We start from the raw sequence: 17,647 nt of genomic DNA, 5'->3' as shown, positions 1-17,647 counted from the left end.
TTAATGTGTAATCAATAGAAAACTTATTGGGATGGTTTTCTTTTTTGTAGAAATTCTTTAAAACCTGGTGTGTATTATATCCTCATAGCATATCTCAATTTGGACTGGCCGCATTTCAGTTGCTGAATACCTGCATGTAGCTGGTGGCTTTTGTAGTGGACAGCACATTGTAAACCATTATATTGATAGAACTAGGTGGGAATGTGCCTGCTTTGGTGCTATGTGTATTAAGCCAATGAGATGTCATGAAAATTGTAACACCACAATACTGTTATACTTGATGTAGATATGAGAATGGGGGTTATACTTCATACATGGCAAAGAGTAACAGGAGAATATTCTCTCAGGACTCATCACCAGGAAACCATTTGTGTTTATTTTGTGGATGTGTGGACTAAGCCTGTGATTTTGTAACTCTTTGGTTGGGATGCTAAGAGGTTCCAAGACAAATGAAGGACCTGTTCTAGTATTTAAGCTGCGCTGACTGGCGTGCTTCCCCTTGCTTTCCTCGACTTCTTTTAGTTTGTTGAATGTCAGTGCAACAGGCCATGGACATCTTTTTGTTGTTGTTGTTGAATAAAGATGGAGATGGATAAAATCTTGTGCTATTTTACATTTTTATAAAGTTTAAAGAGTTGTCACTTTAAATTTTATGGGAAAGAGAATTGAAAGTATTTTACAATGACTCAAGTCTCAAAGAACTTTTGGTTCTTTTAAAATTAGTCAATAAACTTGAATATACTTCAGAAGATACTAAGTTATTTGTTCTAACTTGGGGCTGTATAGGTATCAAGGGGTGATTTTTGTTATGTTAGCCTTCTCAGATTTCAGCATTTATCAACATCAGCTGGGGAATCTGTTAAAAATCTGGTGTCTGGCCCTCTTCCAGTAACCCCCACCCCTGCCCCATGGGTGGGTAAGGATCAGTAGATTGGGGTTTGGGTCTGGAAAGTAGTAGTTTAACTGGCTCTCTTGGTTGTCATGTTTCTGGTAGTTGCTCTTTCCAAATCCAATCTCCCAGAAAATAATGGTCTTCATACCTGATGCCCAGTTTTTTTCTTTTGGTCTCTCCCCCCATCCCACCTCACGTGCAGCTGTTTTGTAATATAGGGTGGGGCAAAAGTGGGTTTAGAGTTGTGAGTATGTGAAACACAAGGTTTATTTTTGTATCATTATTATAGTATTATTTTCCATTAGAACAACTGTAAACCTACTTTTGCCTATCTTTGTATAATTGACATATAACATTGTATAAATGTAAGGTGTGCAATGTGATAATTTAACACACTTGTATATCACAAAATGATTGCCACCATAATGTTAGCTAACACCTCTGTCACATCACATAATTATTATTTCTGTTTTGTGGTGAGAACATATAAGATCTACTCTTATCGACTTTTAAGTGTATACTACAGTATTTTTTTAAGATTTTTATTTATTCATTATAGAGAGGAGAGAGAGAGAGAGAGAGAGAAGGGGGGAGGAGCAGGAAGCATCAACTCCCATATGTGCCTTGACCAGGTAAGCCCAGGGTTTTGAACCGGAGACCTCAGCATTTCCAGGTTGACGCTTTATCCACTGGGCCACCACAGGTCAGGCCTACTACACAGTATTTTTAACCACAATGCAAATTAGATCCCAGAACTTGTTCATCTTATAGCTAGGAGTTTGTACTCTCTGATCTATGTCTCCGCACCCCCGGCCCTCCCACGGTCTTATCCTTATCCCCAGGCCCCTCTCTGGTTGAGCATGTCTTGTAGGTCAATTCATAGTTTTTAGATTTTTCAGTTTTTGCCTCCCAGCTTCTCCTGTCATCTTGGTATGTATACTAAACAGTGGGATGTATATAGGGTATTATGTAGGGTTCCCTAAGTCTGATGGAAACTCAACTTAACTTGCTTAACTAAAAAGAGAAAGAATGTCAGGAGATCCCAGGACTGGGCTTTATCTCTGGAACACTGGCCTGAGCCTGGAGCCGTCTATAACCCTCTCTCTGGTTCTCAGCCTGGCTGACCCCCCAGGTCCTCAGACCTCCAGAAGGCAGGCAGGCAGGCAGGCAGGGGAACACTTTTCTCTCCCAGGAGGAGGGAGGAGAGAAATACTTAAACGTATGATTCAGATTTCATTTTTTCCCTAGTTACTCATGTATCAGGACAGAAGGGCTTACTATGGCAAACAGTGGGTTTTTGGTTTACACTGGGATCTTTCTTTTAAAGAAATAGATTAATGGGATAATGGATAAGTGCATAGTTTTTTTGAGATTTTCCCTAATTACGTTATAATTTACTTGCATTTTAATTTTTTGAAACTGTTATTTAAAGCCATAGTTCTTTTCTAAATTTGATAATGTAGCATTTGAAAAAAAAATTAACTCAATTTATAAAATGAATGGCTTTATATATTTGAATAGATTTTAATCTATTAATTAAAATGCTTTTTCTTAGAGAATATTGAATTTGAGAGCAGGAATCCAATTTCTTTAAATTTAATAAGTTAGAATAATTTAACTCATTACAACAAATAAAATTTTTTCATTTTTAGAAATTGACAATTCTACTTATAGTCATATAACTTTAACTGATATATAATGTAATGAAAATAGTCTATCATTATTTTGTAAGAATGATCTATTCTCAAAAATCATTTTACGGACCTCAAACCTTGTTTCATCCTTGTGTTCTCACGTGTTCCCCTTTCAGTAGTTGTGTCTCTGCTACTGCACTAGACACCTGGAAAAAATAGGGGGAGGGAAAGAGCTGGAGGAGTCCAAACTGCTTTGCGTAAGAATTATAACGTATGGTTCTGAGGTCAGCTGGGAAGCCATTAGGTACCTGAGCACTAGTTGTATGTATCGTTGCATTTGGGTGAAGGGAAGTAGTACTTTAGACCAGTGGTCCCCAACCTCCGGGCCGCAGACCGGTCCGTGGGCCATTTGGTATCGGTCCGCAGAGAAAGAATAAATAACTTACATTATTTCCATTTTATTTATATTTAAGTCTGAACGATGTTTTATTTTTTTAAAAATTGACCAGATTCCCTCTGTTACATCCGTCTAAGACTCACTCTTGATGCTTGTCTTGTAAGTTCGACAATTATATTTAAAAAGATCACAGTTTTTACGCCAGTCGCATAATTTTATTTTGTGCATTTATCCGTCCCACTCTAAAGGCCGGTCCATGAAAATATTTTCTGACATTAAACTGATCCGTGGCCCAAAAGAAGGTTGGGGACCACTGCTTTAGACAAGTAGGGTTCCCAGACTGGGCACCACCACCCCTTCCTTCTTCCCTGTTCTTTAGGGTAAGAAGCCATCACTGTCTTCCTTTTAACACGTACTCAAATGCCATGGAAACCTGCCTCAGCGTTGACATAGGAGGCAGAACCTCACTTCTTGGCTTACTGCGGGGTTTCCGAGTACAAACGTTCATGGGCTTGCTCAGGGAGTGTTTTAAATGCATAGTCATTATCCTTTAAAAATGAGCGGATGAGAAGAGAAAGGCAAAAACGATGTCATTTTTGTTGAGTCTTACTCTGGAAGAGCTCCCATCAGCAAAGCCCCTCTTTTGGGCTCTTTATTCTGCCTGCTCAGGACAGTTGTCAGAGTCCGTGGAGACTGTCTTGAAAGAGGGAACTTCCTGCTGCTTGTCAACATTATGGGCTTGTAAAGTTGACTTATCATAAATCTGTGGCTCATAACAAATAAGTAAATGATGACTCTGTATGTCTACAAAGCTGAGAGCAGGTAGACCAAAAATGGGAATGAGGCTGATCAGTGGTGGCACAGTGGATAGAATGTCCACCTGGTACACTGAGGTCGCAGGTTCGAAAACCCAAGGTCACCGGCTTGAGTGCAGGCTCATTGGGCTTGAGCATGGGGTCATCAGCTTGAGTGCAGGATCACAGCTTGAGTATGGAATCATGTCCACTGGCTTGAGCAAGGAGTCACAGGCTCGGCTTGAACCCCCAGTCAAGGCACGTATGAGAAGCAACCAATGAACAACTAAAGGGACTCAACCAGAAGTTGATGCTTCTCATCTCCCTCTCTTCCTATCTCTGTCTCTCTTTCTCTCTTGCTTGAAAAAAATAGAAATGAGAAAATGGGGAGAATGCAAGGCAATTCAGTCAGCCAGGGGCTCTGCTTTGTCAGTGGGAGGCTGCTTGGCACCTGCATTTAAGGCACTGACTTCAAACCCTATAAAGAGATGCTTTCATCTTTTCCCCCAATTTTGTGGGTAAGCCAAGGTACCACATGATGTGGCTTTGTTATAGAAGGCATGGGGGAGAGAAGCAGGCTTTAATGGCCTAAGTGTGGATCTTAGCCGTGTCACCCTGTGTCACTCACTAGCTTGGTGCCCTCATCTGGAATCAGATCTAGAATGAGCACTCCAGCATTGGGTAGCTGTAGCGATAACGTGGTGGTGAGGGTGGGGGCAGATACCAGAAAACCAGGTCTATTAAAGTCAATCCCCTGACACTGGGAAACCAAATTTCAGAGTAAATTTGGAGGGAAAGGGTTTGATCTTGGCAAACAAAAGTTCAAATTATGAGAATCAGTTTATCTTACAATAAAATTTGGATTATAATCACAAATATGGCTTAATTATTAGAAAGAAGAAAGAACAAATGACATGTTGAAATTTTTAGAGAGTTGGGGGGGTAATTTTTTCAAGAAAATTATATGATAGCAGTAGGTGATATTTGTCTTTCTAAGCACAATCATGAGAGTCATATTACAGAAACTCTTCCGGGGCTCTGTCAACCTTCCATGGCCTCTCTGTCATCCCGTGGCATTCACATTGCTCTTAATTTTCTTCTCCCTCTGTTGTCCATTCCTCTGACTTTGCCAGACCCTTAGTAATCAGTGGCTTTCATGTGACTCAAGTAGTTTTTTAAAACCTCTTTTATTGACTTTTATGAATTCTTTTCATTTTTTTTATTCATGCATTTTCTCTTTGTGATCATTTTATTGTTGGAATGTCTGAATTTCAGTGAGTTACTAACACACAGAGATGTGACTGGCAGGGATCAACTCTGTCATTGTATGGGGGAAACGGTTGAATAGGGACTAATTTAAAAATCTTCAGTTCATTTTGTTGCAACACTTTTTTTTCTTTCTTCTTCAGCACCTTAACAGAGTGGAACTAGATAATGAATACCTAGTTAAAAAGGATCTCTTCTTGGTCAAAAATATTTGAAAACTACAGTGTTGTGAAAATGTAGGTAGTCCTTTTGGGAAAGCTTGTAAACATTAATTTTTTTTTTAATTTATTGATTTTAGAGTGAGGAAAGGAAAGAGAGAGAGAGAGAGAGAGAGAGAGAGAGAAACATCAACTTGTTGTTCCAGTTATTTGTGCCTTCATTTGTTGATTCTTGTATGTGCCTTGATGGGGGATTGAACTCACAACCTTGGCGTATCAGGAAGATGCCCTAAGCAACTTAGCTACATGGCCAGGGCTTCAAACATTTTTTTATCCTAATACTTGAATTGAGATTAAACATGGTATCATCAATAAGTAGGATCATGATACTGAAAGAAGTTTCCTTACCCACATTTTGCATATTGACATTCATTTAATTTTTTGGTTCTTCCAGGGGGTTCTCTACTGAGAATCTCTGTAATTGGGTGATTTATTTATAGTTTTTCTACTTTTAAGACTGTAAGTTCTTTGAGAATGGAGTCTGTTTCATTTGTTCTACCCTGGGTCTAGAACAGTGCCTCACACATAGTAGGCATTGAGAACTATTATTTGTATGAAAAATCAGGTATGTTTAGAACTCTGTGTTATGACTTATATGGGTCTCCCTCTCTAATATGATTATTTCTTATTGTTTGATTTCATCTCTTATCCCTTTTTCTGTTCTAATGCAACTTTTGTTGACCTCTGTACTAGAGGTAAGCATCAGCTGGTAATCTCAGACTATGAAATTTGACTGTATGTTTGCAACTTCTGCCTACAACCATTGCATTGTACCAGTGAAATGACTTGTTAGAAAGCTTACTCTGTGGCAAGTCACTTGTAATTTTAAAAACTATAATTGATCATTGAATTGAATGGACATTGTTCTAGATACTCTGCCAAGAAAATCATCTAAATATGGTTGCCAACCTGGAGGTGAACATCAGTCATCATTTCTGACTCTTCATGAAACACGTATTCAAGGGGAGAGAAAAACTAGACACTAGAGAGATACTGTATGTTAGAATGTAAAAAGTTCTATAGAGGAAAAATAAAACAGGGAAAGGTGATAGGCAGTGTTGGGGTAGTTGAAATGTTACATGGGGTAGTCAGGGAAGGTACTACTCAGAGTGCTGCATTTGGTAAAAATGTGAAGGAATAACGAAGTAAGCCATGTGGATATTGAAGAGATCTTTTATAACAGAGGAAGTAGCAGATGCAAAGGCCCTGAGGTTGGTATGGCTAGTATAGCAGTGAGACTAGGGTAGCATGAGCATGGTTGGTGGTAGTGGTAGATGAGGTCAGAGTACTAGAGGCCAGATTATGTGGGACCTTGTAGACCAATGTGAGGATTTGTCTTTTAGTCTGAGTGAAGTGGTAGCCATTGGAGGGTTTTGGGTAGAGAGAAATGATCTGATTGACATTTGAAGGGAATCACTCTGGTTACTATGTTGAGAATAGACAGCAAGAAATCAAGGATAGAAGCAGGGAAAGCAATTATTTATCCAGGGGACAGATGATAGTGGATAATCCTCACAGTGGATCACAGTGAGGTCAGTGAAAGCAAATTCCTAGCTTTCTTTACTTTTTAATTGGATTGTTTCTTTGGCCTAGAATTAATGCCATATTTCCATGACCTTTTCATATTTTTCAAGGTCCACCTCCATTTTTCTCATTAGGTTTTTCTTAAACACTGTAGCCCCTGCTGATCACTTTCTATAGTGAGCTCTTACTGACTTTTACACGTACACCTATAGTATAGAAGGCAATTAATTGTTCTCAGTTTCTTTCATGGAGGTTGATTTTTCTTTCTTCCTATACTGTAGCAAGGACTTTATCTTATACTTTTCATCACAACTAGACATTTGACTCAATGAATAAATAGTTTAGATGGCTAGCTAAGTCTAAAAAAAAGTCAACATGTATTCATACTATTGATTTCATTTTTTTTCTACCTTCTTCTTTTCTCATTAGTAGCAGTTAACTATCCATTCATTTGAAAAATAGTTGCTAGTCTGACTAGGTGGTGGTGCAGTGGATAGAGCGTTGGACTATGCCTAGAGGACTCAGTTTCAAAACCCCAGGCTCACCAGCTTGAGCACGGGTTCATCCGGCTTGAGCACAGACTCACCAGCTTGAGTGCAGGGTCACTGGCTTGAGTGTGGAATCATGGACATGCCCTGTGATTGCTGGCTTGAGCCCAAAGGTCACTGGCTTGAAGCCCAAGGTCGCTGGCTTGAGCCCAGGGTTGCTGGCTTGAGCAAGGGGTCACTTGCTCTTCTGTAGCCCCCTGGTCAAGACACATATATGAGAGCAACCAATGAACAATTAAGGTGCTACAACAAAGAATTGATGCTTCTCATCTCTCCCTTCCTGACTGCCTGTCCTTATCTGTCCCTCTCACTGTCTCTCTCTCAAAAAAAAAAAAAAAAAAGAAAGAAAAAAAGAAAAATAGTTGCTAATCACTTACTAGTTTTTGGAGGATATAACATGTAAGAGAATTAGTAATTGTCCTCAAAGAGTTTGTACTTTAGCAAGAGAAGACATCCATCTTCATAATTAGATGATGGGGCATTGTGAAGTACAGGTGATATGAATGATATAAAAAAGGCCACTGAAATTCAGTAGTAAGAATGTTGCCTCTGGTTGGGTGTTCTTCAAGAGGAGAGTAGTCCTTAGACCTTGAAGGTGGAGAGAATGGTGTGGACAGTGGGTGTGCTAAGCATTTTCATGGGTAGCAGAGTAGATAAGCTTGTGGGAAAGTTTGTATGGGTCTTTAGGTTTATTTAAGGAAGTATAAAGAAATCCACTCAAAAAATCCATCCTCTGCTCTCCATGCTGACCCCTAGAGCCACTATTCAAATCCATGCCATTCTCACCTCACCTGACCTGGACTTTACAATGGCCTGCTGACTTCAGGCCTCAGTTTAATTAGCTTAAATGTCATTGCATGTGAGAGGCCTGCCCTTCTTACCCTTCTTAAACTTGGTCCCACCCTTGCCCCTTTGTTCATTTTCATCATGGTCCTTTAATTATGTTATTTAGTTGACCGGATGCCTTGTTAAAAAAGTGCTACTGAGAGGAAGTAGATGGATTGTCTGGGGGGAAATACAAAGACCAGAGAGGCCTGCTGAGAAGTAATGGTCCAGATACATGACTTGAATTTGGCTTAGTGCTGTTGTGGCAGTAGGAATGGAGAGAAGCATGAAGGTTTAAACAAACATGTCCTACCCGACCACGCGGTGGCGCAGTGGATAGAGCATCGGACTGGGACTCGGGAGGATTCAGGTTCAAAACCTCGAGGTCACTGGGTTGAGCGCAGGCTCATCCAGCTTGAGCGCAGGCTCATCCGGCTTAAGCGAGAAGTCACTGGCTTGAGTGTAGGATCATAGATATGACTCCATGGTCACTGACTTGAGCCCAAAGGTTGCTGGCTTGAAGCCCAAGGTCACTGACTTGAGCAAGGTGTCACTCATGCTGCTGTAGCCCCCTGGTCAAGGCACATATGAGAAAGCAATCAAGAGCAACTGAGGAACTGCAGCGAAGAACTGATGCTTCTAACATCTTTCTCCCTTCTTGTTTGTCCCTGTCTCTCTCTCTGACACTTTTCTCTGTGTCTGTCAAAAAAGAAAAAAATGTGTCCTGCCACTTATAGAGTACATGCTACAATTACTAGTGTTTATATAGTTACAGCCTCTGGTACTTTATGTAATAAACTATTGTATTTAAATACAGTTGATTATCTTTTCTAGCAGCTTTTGACAATCAGTAACAGGAGTTTATGTTACATGGTTTTTCTTTGCAAGGAAGACTTTTCCACACAACTGTGCTTCAACCAACACAGAGGAATGCAGAATTCTTAAATATCTAAACTACTTTTTCCAACAATTGGAAATTATCTGCAGCTTTGACTGAAGATAATGTTTTGGGATGTGTTCCAGGCAAAAAAAAAATACATTGTTTCCTCTAAGGGTATACAGGGAATAAAAGTTTAATATCTTTCAGAAGGGACTACTTACTCTAAAGTGAATTCATTCCAGTTCCCACACATAAATCGTCAATATGTGTGAATAGACAAGCAAACCACCCACAGTACTTGATATAAAAACAAAGAGTTTTTCTTTTTTTAAAATAGAGCATGAAACATCATTCATGCTTACTGAAGTATACCATATTCCCCTATGTGTATGACGCACCTTTTTAAAAAAAAAATTGGGTTCTAAAAACTGGGTCTTATGCAGTGGTTGTAGATCTTTTTACTTGCATTTCCTGCTTTTTCATACTTGTTTTTGTGCTCATTGTTGAAGACAGTGATTCATCATCAGACACAGATGAGGACAAGCTAATGGATGGGAGTTTTGACAGTGATGAGTTGTATGAATTTGATGATGAATAAAACTTGGGTTCAATAACTTTATATAATACATTTTTTTCAAATTTTGGGTCCCAAAATTAAGGTGTGTCTTATATACATGGGAGCATCTTATACATGGGAAAATATGGTAGATTGGCATTTCAAAAAGGTTTTGAAAATATATGAAGTTTTGGTTTCTATTTTCCTAATCTGAAATGGCGTTTAAAAATCATTCTTTAGATGAAGTTTTGCTCTTCTTAATTTAATAGCATTTAAAAAGTATAGATCAGTGTTGAAAAAAGAAAAATTGTTGTCTGTGCCAATGACTATCATTCCAGTAAGGGATTCGTGACAGTCTGGCCTCAGCTATGGAGATAAATGAGTGAAAATGCTGCCTTTGCCCTTCCCACACTGGCTAGCCTATTAATATATCTTTCTCTCACTGTATGTTTAAAGGTGTGTCATTTGGATGCTGATACTTTGTTATTGTTTTTCTTTTATTTTTGTCCAGATTCACTTTCTCCTCTTCTGGGAACAGCTCTCTTCTTTGTGAGGAGTCACTGCCCTCCGCTGCCTGCAGTTCTGGCAGACACTCTGGACTAGATGTCTTTTCCTCTTCCCCATAGGGCCGCGGGGCTGTTTCTCCCAGGACTCAGTCCTGAGCAACAGGGTGGGGAGAGAAGAGAAGTCGCGGACTGATCCTGGGGGCTACTGTAACCTGAGAGCGTCTTTGACTCATTCTTTTTCTTCTCTTTACTTCAGGAGCTGCCCGTACCTTTCTAGTTAAGTCCCTTTCTGTTTCAGTTTCTCGGAGCAGCTTCTGTTACTTTCCACTAACTAATGTGCTGTATCAGATAGAAATATGTGCACATCTCTATTCCAAATGTACAGGCAGGCTATTTTTATGTGGTGGATTATAAAGTTATCATTTGATAAAATTGCAGGGAAAAGAGGCTTTTTTTTTTTTTTTTTTTTTTAAAGGGTAGCATCCTGGAGGGAAAATGGCATATTTTGCTGTTTTCCATAGGAAGGGGAAGTGAGGGGCAGCTTCAGTCTCCCCAGGCTTTCTGTCCAATGAAGCCATGGAACATCTACTTGCAGGTTATATAGGAGAGAGTTTTCTGATCTTCATCATTTTAGAATCACTCTTGCTAAATAAGCTAAGCATTGGGTTATAATTATGTGCGATAAACACCAATTAATGACTGAATACATTCTCTTAGCAGTGGACACAGTGGAAGTCTACTGGAGTGGGGTCCTTGGTTGAGAATTTGGTGCTGGATTTCTTCATCTCAGGTGCCAGCTGATGTTGTTGCTTCTCACAGCTCTCTGTGTTCTCTTCCTAGATTTCTCACATCTCTTTTTGCAGATTAATGTTCTTTAGTGCCTCTTAACATAAAATACAGTTATTCCCCCTTTTTTTTCTCATTTATATAGTAAAACACATGGATTTTGAAGCATAGTATAGTTGATCAGGTATGTGTGTGTATGGTGTTTTTTTGGAATATAAAAGATTAAATAAGGATGCTAGTTATTATTATTGGTTTTATTTATCAGTGTGCTGTGTGTAAGGTATTTCCCCTCCGAGGAAGAAAGAAGGGCATAGACACCAAGTGTGGAATAGCAAAAGCTTTATGTAGTAGAGCGCATCCCGGACGAGGTTCTCCGATCTGCCAAACCGGCCAGAGAAGTCATGCGGATTCTCCCACAGGGGTTGAGGTGGTGGGGTGGGTGATTTACAGCGTCAGTAGGGTGGTTGGGTTGATATGATGTGGCGAAATTTCATTGGCTGACAGACAGTCGTTCTTTTCCAAAGTGTTTCTGGGAAGTTTCTTTTGGCGGGCATGGGTGTGGGCAGTTCCAGCCAAAGTCCTGGACCTGGTTTCTCACATGACCTTCCCTCATTGCCAACCGACCTCACATTTCGACCTTTTATGTTAGATAGGGGCGGCGCTATTTATCTGGCTACTCCTGCTGGTTAGGGGTGCCGTGGGGAGGGGAGGTCAGAAGGTGGTGGCTCTGAGGGGAGTCGTGTATGTGGGTGTAGGAGCATCTGGTTGACCGTGACTCGAGAAACCTCGTGGATGCGGTGCTGTAAGAATTTTAAAAAGAGGAGCAAACATGAGTAATATGCTGATAATTAGAAGAGGACCTAGGATGGGGGCAGTCCAGGTGAGGATGGGTGGCTGCCACTGGGAGTGAAGCGGGTTGTAGGAAGAGAGGTCCTTGCACAGTTTCTCTTGCAGATGGTTGAGGACATTGATGTTTTCTTCCATCAGGCCACTCTCATTGAACAGCCTTGCTCCCTGCTTTAGCTCACTCTGGTGGCAGGTTCCCAGTGGGAGGGACGGGAGCAACAGGAGGATCTGCAGGGCCCAACCTTTTGGTGAGCTGGAGATGGATGGGGCCCAGGGGTTCCGACTGCCAGCAGTCCTACATGGGGGCAAGCTTGAGGCGAGAGACATGGTACCAAGGTGTTTGCCCTAGGAGCTTGGCTGCGGTAGGAGTAGTCAGTGTTACCGTATGGGGTCCCGTCCACCTGGGCTGTAGGGAGCCAGGCTGGAGCTCCCTCAGAAGAACCCTGTCTCCTGGCTGGAGGGGGACTGCTGGCTGTGTTTCATCTGGACCCCCTATGGGAGGAAGGGTCCGGTCTGTGTGTTCCCAGAGAAGATGGCGGAGTAAGGATAGAAAGGGAGGTATGTGGCAAGAGGAGGGGGGTTGACAGGTAAGTTGTGATTGATTAGGAATGGTTTACCATAAACCAGCTCAAAGGGGCTGAGTCCAGTGGGGTGTCGCGGGGTTGCCCTCATTCTGGTGAGTGCCAGGGGGAGGAGGTTTGGTCAGGAGAGCCTGGTCTCGATGGAAAGTTTGGTTAGCTGACCCTTCAGGATGCCATTAGCCCTCTCCACCTTACCCGACGATGAGGGTGATAGGGTATGTGGAGCTTCCAGGTGATGTGGAGAGAGGTGGCGTCCTGCTGGACTATTTGGGCAGTGAAGGCCGGGCCGTCTGACTGGATGGTAGTCGGCAGTCCAAACCGCGGGATGATGTTTTCAGGGAGAATGGAGGCAACGGTGTCTGCTGTTTCTCGAGAGGTGGGAAAGGCTTCTATCCATCCTGAAAAGGTGTCAACAAAAGTTCAGAGATAATGGAGTTTTTTGTGAGGGGGCATGTGAGTGAAGTTGATTTGCCGATCCTGGCCTGGCACGTGCCCCCTCAGCTGATGAGTAGGGAAGCGGGGGCGGAGTCCCCCGTGTAGAGGTTTTGGAACAGATTGTGCATGCTGCGTTTACCTTTTCGATAGTCTGCTGGAGGCCTGGGAAGAAAAAGAGTGGTTGCAAGAACCGATGGAGAGCTTTTGGCCCTGTGTGTAAGGAACAGTGGATATCAGAAAGGAGAGTTTCAGCCTGTCCTTTTGGTAAGGCAATTCTATCTCCGAGAACTATCCATTCCTGGTCGCATACGTCCCCACCCTTTCTGAGGAAGGTCTGTTCTTCCTCAGGAGGGTAGGAAGGTTTCAAGGAGGTGGAGAGAAACATGAGAGGAGAGGGGGAGGCTCCCAGGGTGAGGTTTCGAGCCCCCGCGTCGGCCCGAGCATTTCCCAAGGCCACCAGGTCCTGAGAGGTTTGATGGCCCCTACAATGTACCACGGCCACCTCAGTGGGAAGCTGTAATGCCTGCAAAAGTTTAGAAATGAGAGTAGCATTGATTATGGGGGAGCCCTTGGTAGTGAGGAAGCCCCTTTCCTTCCAGAGGGCAGAGTGGCTGTGGGTGATAAGAAAAGCATATTTAAAGTCAGTATATATGGTTACGCGCTTTCTCTGGGCCAGAATAAGTGCCCGCGTGAGGGCAATTAGCTCTGCTTTCTGGGAGGTGGTGCCCTCTGGCAGCTGTTGGGCTTCTAGGGTGGAGGAGGAGGTGGTGACCGCTGCATAGACCACCTGTCTTCGTCCATCGGGTCCCTGTACAGAACTCCCATCTACAGAGTATTAGATCTGGATCTTTTAGAGGGGAATCTGATAATCCATCTCGGGGTCTGTTGAGGAAATTGATTAGCTCTGTACAAGAGTGGGTGGGTTCCGGAAGTGTCGTTGGAGCTGGTAGTAGAGTGGCTGGGTTGAGTCGGGGGGGAGAGCAAAAGAGTGACTGAAGGGTTTTCCATGAACAGGAGGTGAAATTCTTGTAGGCGAGAAGGACCTAACAGAGAAAGAGATTTCTGTGAAAGGAGGTGTGAGCCTGTGGGAGGAAAAGACAGTGATGGGTTGGGAAAGGGTGAGCTTAGTAGCCTCCTTGGTGAGTTTCTCTGCCGCGCCCAGTGCCCGGAGGCAGGGCTGCCAGCCTTTGACGGTGGTGTCCAGTTGTTAGAGAGGTATGCTATGGGAAGGTATGTAGGCCCCACAGGTTGAGTTAACATGCCAACAGCATTGCCGTGTTGTGTTTTTCATCAGTGAAAAGGTGGAAGGGGCATCTGGGGTCAGGTAAAGCGAGAGGGGGAGAGGAGATGAGGGCGTCTCAAAGGGTAGAGAAAGCCCTTTTAACGGTGTTGGGGGATGTGAGGGGTCCCGTGGGAGTCTCTTTTGCAGCCTTATAGGGGGTTTGGTTATGAGAGCCAAATTGGGAATCCAGTGTCGAAGGGAGCCTATTAGATCGAGGAAAGAAAGAATTTGAAGGAGTGTGAAAATGGGGATTTTGTCCAAACTGTCAGGGGTGGTGTGCGAAGGGGAACAGAAGGGGCCCTACCATAACCGAGACCCGCGAGGGAACTAGAGGTCCAGAGTGTGATGGCAAAACAGAGAAGGTAGCCCCCATGTCCACAGGAAATGAGACGGACTTACCCACTACCTGCAGCATTACCCTGGGCTCGGCGAGGGTGATGGGGTCTCTGAGTCGGGGCCGCGTCAGTCGTCCATGAGGCCAAGGAGTTCTAGTGATAGGCCCGCCTGGCTGGCTTGGCCTCCCATTTGGGTGGCTTGTCCTCCCATGGAGGTGCTGAGGAAGAGCCTGTTGCCCAAAGGGGGCCATCGCCACACCAGTGACTGGGCTGCTTGCAGTCAGGGCAGGGCTTAGTGGGCGGCCTCGGGCAGGGGCACTGCCAGGCTCAGTGACCCCCTTGCCACATTTAAAGCAAGCTTCTGGTGGGGTTCCTCTTTGCGGCCTGGACTTGGGTTGGGCACCTCCTATGCCTTGCCCCCATTGCTCTGCTGGCTTCGGGGCTGCCACAAGAGCCTGGGTTTGAAGTGTCACCTTTTGCTGCATGTGGGCCTGGCGAGCAGCCTCGGCCTTTTCCTCTCGACCATTAAAAACTTTAAATGCAATATTCACCAGGTCTTGGATAGGGGTTTAGGGGTTGAGAATAAGAGGAGGGGGGTTCCGGGGGAGCCTGGCACCCAGATCCAGCTGGAAATGCCGGAACCAGAGGCAGGACAGGGCCTGGCCTTCCTGCAAGAAGACCAGGGTTGGGCCATGGGGCCAGTGGCCGGCGGAGGAGGGCCTGATGGGGGAGGGGCTTAAGAACACAGTGGAGAAGGGAGGGGCTCCTGGCCGGCAGGGGAGGGGGCTTTCTGGAAGAAACTCAAGCGGAAGAGGTCTGGAGAGGGACCAGAGAGGGGTCCCAAGAGAGGGGCACCCCCAGGGGTTGGGCAGGAGGGGGAGAGAGTTGGGTGTTGGTGTAGAAGGAAAGATCAGGAGCAGAGGGTTTAGCTGAAGTTTCTCTGGTGAAAAAGGGCCTGCGCCGCAGAGCAGGCAGCACAGAGATTAGGATGGGAGCGCAAATACTAGAAGCCCTGAAGGTAAGGGATTTTTGACCATTTCCCAGTTCTTTGGCAATAGTTAAAATTGATGAGGGTATTAAAATCGAAAGTCCCTTCAGGAGGCCACCTGGTTTGGTTATCCAGTGGGTATTGTAGCCCAGCCATGGTGGAGAAGAAGAACAGTTTCTTCTTCTTTAGGGAGGGAGAGATTCCAGATAAGGCACTCCAGGAGTGTTTTTGAGTCAGGTTTACATTCCTGTGCCTCTATGGCCGCCCTCAATCTCGGAGTGATCAGAGATGAGAATTGGCATCCCGCATATCAAGCTCTGACCACTGAACTGTTAGGTAGAGTGGGCATGTCTGGGACGTCTCCATGGGCACAGACGCACCGGAATGGATAAGCAGTCCCTGACGCAGCTGCGATTTCAGACAGGGAGTCTTGGTGGAAAGAACTGAGAGGAGGCTGGAGGCAGGGGACTTACCGCACCATGTGCTGAAGTGGGTGGGAGGTTGGAGGTCCTGGTTCTTCCTTGGAAGGGAAGGGGAGGGGAGCGGTCCCTTGTGGACTTTAAGCTCCTCCCTGGTTTTGGCACCAAATGTAAGGTATTTCTCCTCCAAGGAAGAAAGAAGGGCATAGGCACCAAGTGTGAATAGCCAAAGCTTAATTTAGTACAGCGCATCCCAGACGAGGTTCTCTGGTCCGCAAAAACAGGCCAGAGAAGTCGTACGGATTCTCCTGCCCAGGGGTCATTTATAGCGTGGGAAGGGTGGTCAGGTTGATATGACATGGCGAAATTTCATTGGCTGACAGATAGTTGCTCTTTTCCAAAATTTTTCCGGGAAGTTTCTTTCCACGGGCATGGGTATGGGCGGTTCCAGCCAAAGTCCCGGACCTGGTTCCTCACGTGACCTTCCCCCATTGCCAACCGACCTCACACTGTGTTGGTTAAAAACTAGAGTGCATTTCCACTCTGTAAAAATCATTCGATAATGAATGTGTTCCGTACTTACTCTTCCGGTGAGGTTATGTCGTGGAGACTACTCAGAGACCACATGGTGTGCACTAAGGGACCTAGGGGAGACTGCCTCAAAGTCCCCTGTACGGGTTTCCTGAGATGGCCCAACCTCCAGTCCCTAGGAGTATTTATTGATACACACAAATAGAATCAGGGACAAGAATGAGGAAGTCAGGAAGCAGAGAAGAGAATGAGGAAGTCAGGAAGGGGAACTTCTTTAGAGCAGATAAAAGGGCAAGGGAGAAGCTCAAATGTCCCCACCTACTGATTAATCAGAATTGCTAATTCTATTCCTGTTATGCTGCCTTCAGCACAGTACCTTTGTCAGCAAAGCCCCTGAGGCTTTTGCCTCAGAGAACTGAAGTCTGTGCCTATTCAGGGCCTCTTCAAGGTTTAGTAAATTGGCATTCACCTTCAAATTCTTTAGCAAAAATATTTTAAATAAAAACACTTGCTTACTATATTTTTCCTCTGCTATTGTCTGTATCTTTTAAACAAAATCTGCTGCTTTTGGCAATGAAGTTGTATAGTAAGGTGTTTTGCAATTTGCTTAGTAATTATATCTCTCCTGACCTCTGGAAGGAAAGTGATTTTGTTTGGGTTGTTGTTTAAGCAGGTGTCTGTTATCTGAGAGAGCATAGTGCAGACCTAATCACAATTAGAAGAGGATTTTTTTTAAGGAGTGCTACATCATGGTAAATGGTGTCCTTTAGGAGTGGCTAGAGATCAGCAGAGGGCCTCACCCTGGGGGGGATTATTTAAGGAGCTGTTAAGAACTTGTTTTCTGTTTAATAAATATGGTGGGGGCTACTCAGTTTCCCGGACTATAAGCTTTGTCTTTTAAGTTTTTCAGAAGACCATGGTTCATATTCTGAAGAAAGTTTGGCTTTCTCATTGCAGAAGGCACAGATATGAAACAAGAAGCCAATCAGGAATCCTTAGGTTCCAGAAGAAGAACAAGAGAAGCCGCCATTCCCTGGTGTTTAGGTAGCACGAGACTAAAAATTTTAACTATAGAATTTAAAGTGTTTTTTTCTTTTCACTTTTATGCTACTTTGCAAATTCATTTTTGCTTGGTGTTTGATTTTATTCATTATGGAAACATAAACTCTAAAAATACATTACTTTTCCTATAAGGGAAAAATGAAGCTTTCCAAAGCAGGTTTGGTAATAGCAGCTCATTGTAATCTAAGCATTTTCATTTTCTTTTCCATTGATCTAAGTTATGTGAGGTAAAACATCAAAATGAGGATTTTAAACACTGACCTAATAAGCCCTTGTAAAGCCAGGAGCCACGGCCAGGGCCACTATCACAGCAGCCTTCTGGCCCACGCAGGTTCACATTGG

General features: G+C 43.7%; 1 protein-coding gene and 1 long non-coding RNA gene across 7 annotated transcripts in view; one reads left to right on the top strand and one right to left on the bottom strand.

Moving 5' to 3' along the window:
- The window catches only part of HECW2 (HECT, C2 and WW domain containing E3 ubiquitin protein ligase 2), a 438,960-nt gene that overhangs the window by 144,375 nt on the left and 276,938 nt on the right, over positions 1–17,647 (top strand). The window lies entirely within an intron of this gene.
- On the bottom strand, positions 11,185–16,373 carry LOC136306275 (uncharacterized). Its single transcript, XR_010725626.1, has 3 exons — positions 16,296–16,373; positions 12,449–12,651; positions 11,185–11,626 (listed from the first exon to the last, which is right to left on the bottom strand). It is a non-coding gene; the product is annotated as an uncharacterized lncRNA (long non-coding RNA).

This window comes from Saccopteryx bilineata, chromosome 5 (genome assembly GCF_036850765.1).
Source record: "Saccopteryx bilineata isolate mSacBil1 chromosome 5, mSacBil1_pri_phased_curated, whole genome shotgun sequence".
NCBI lineage: Eukaryota > Metazoa > Chordata > Mammalia > Chiroptera > Emballonuridae > Saccopteryx > Saccopteryx bilineata.
Note: the sequence above shows the minus strand (reverse complement) of the source record. Positions and strands in the feature narration are given on the sequence as shown.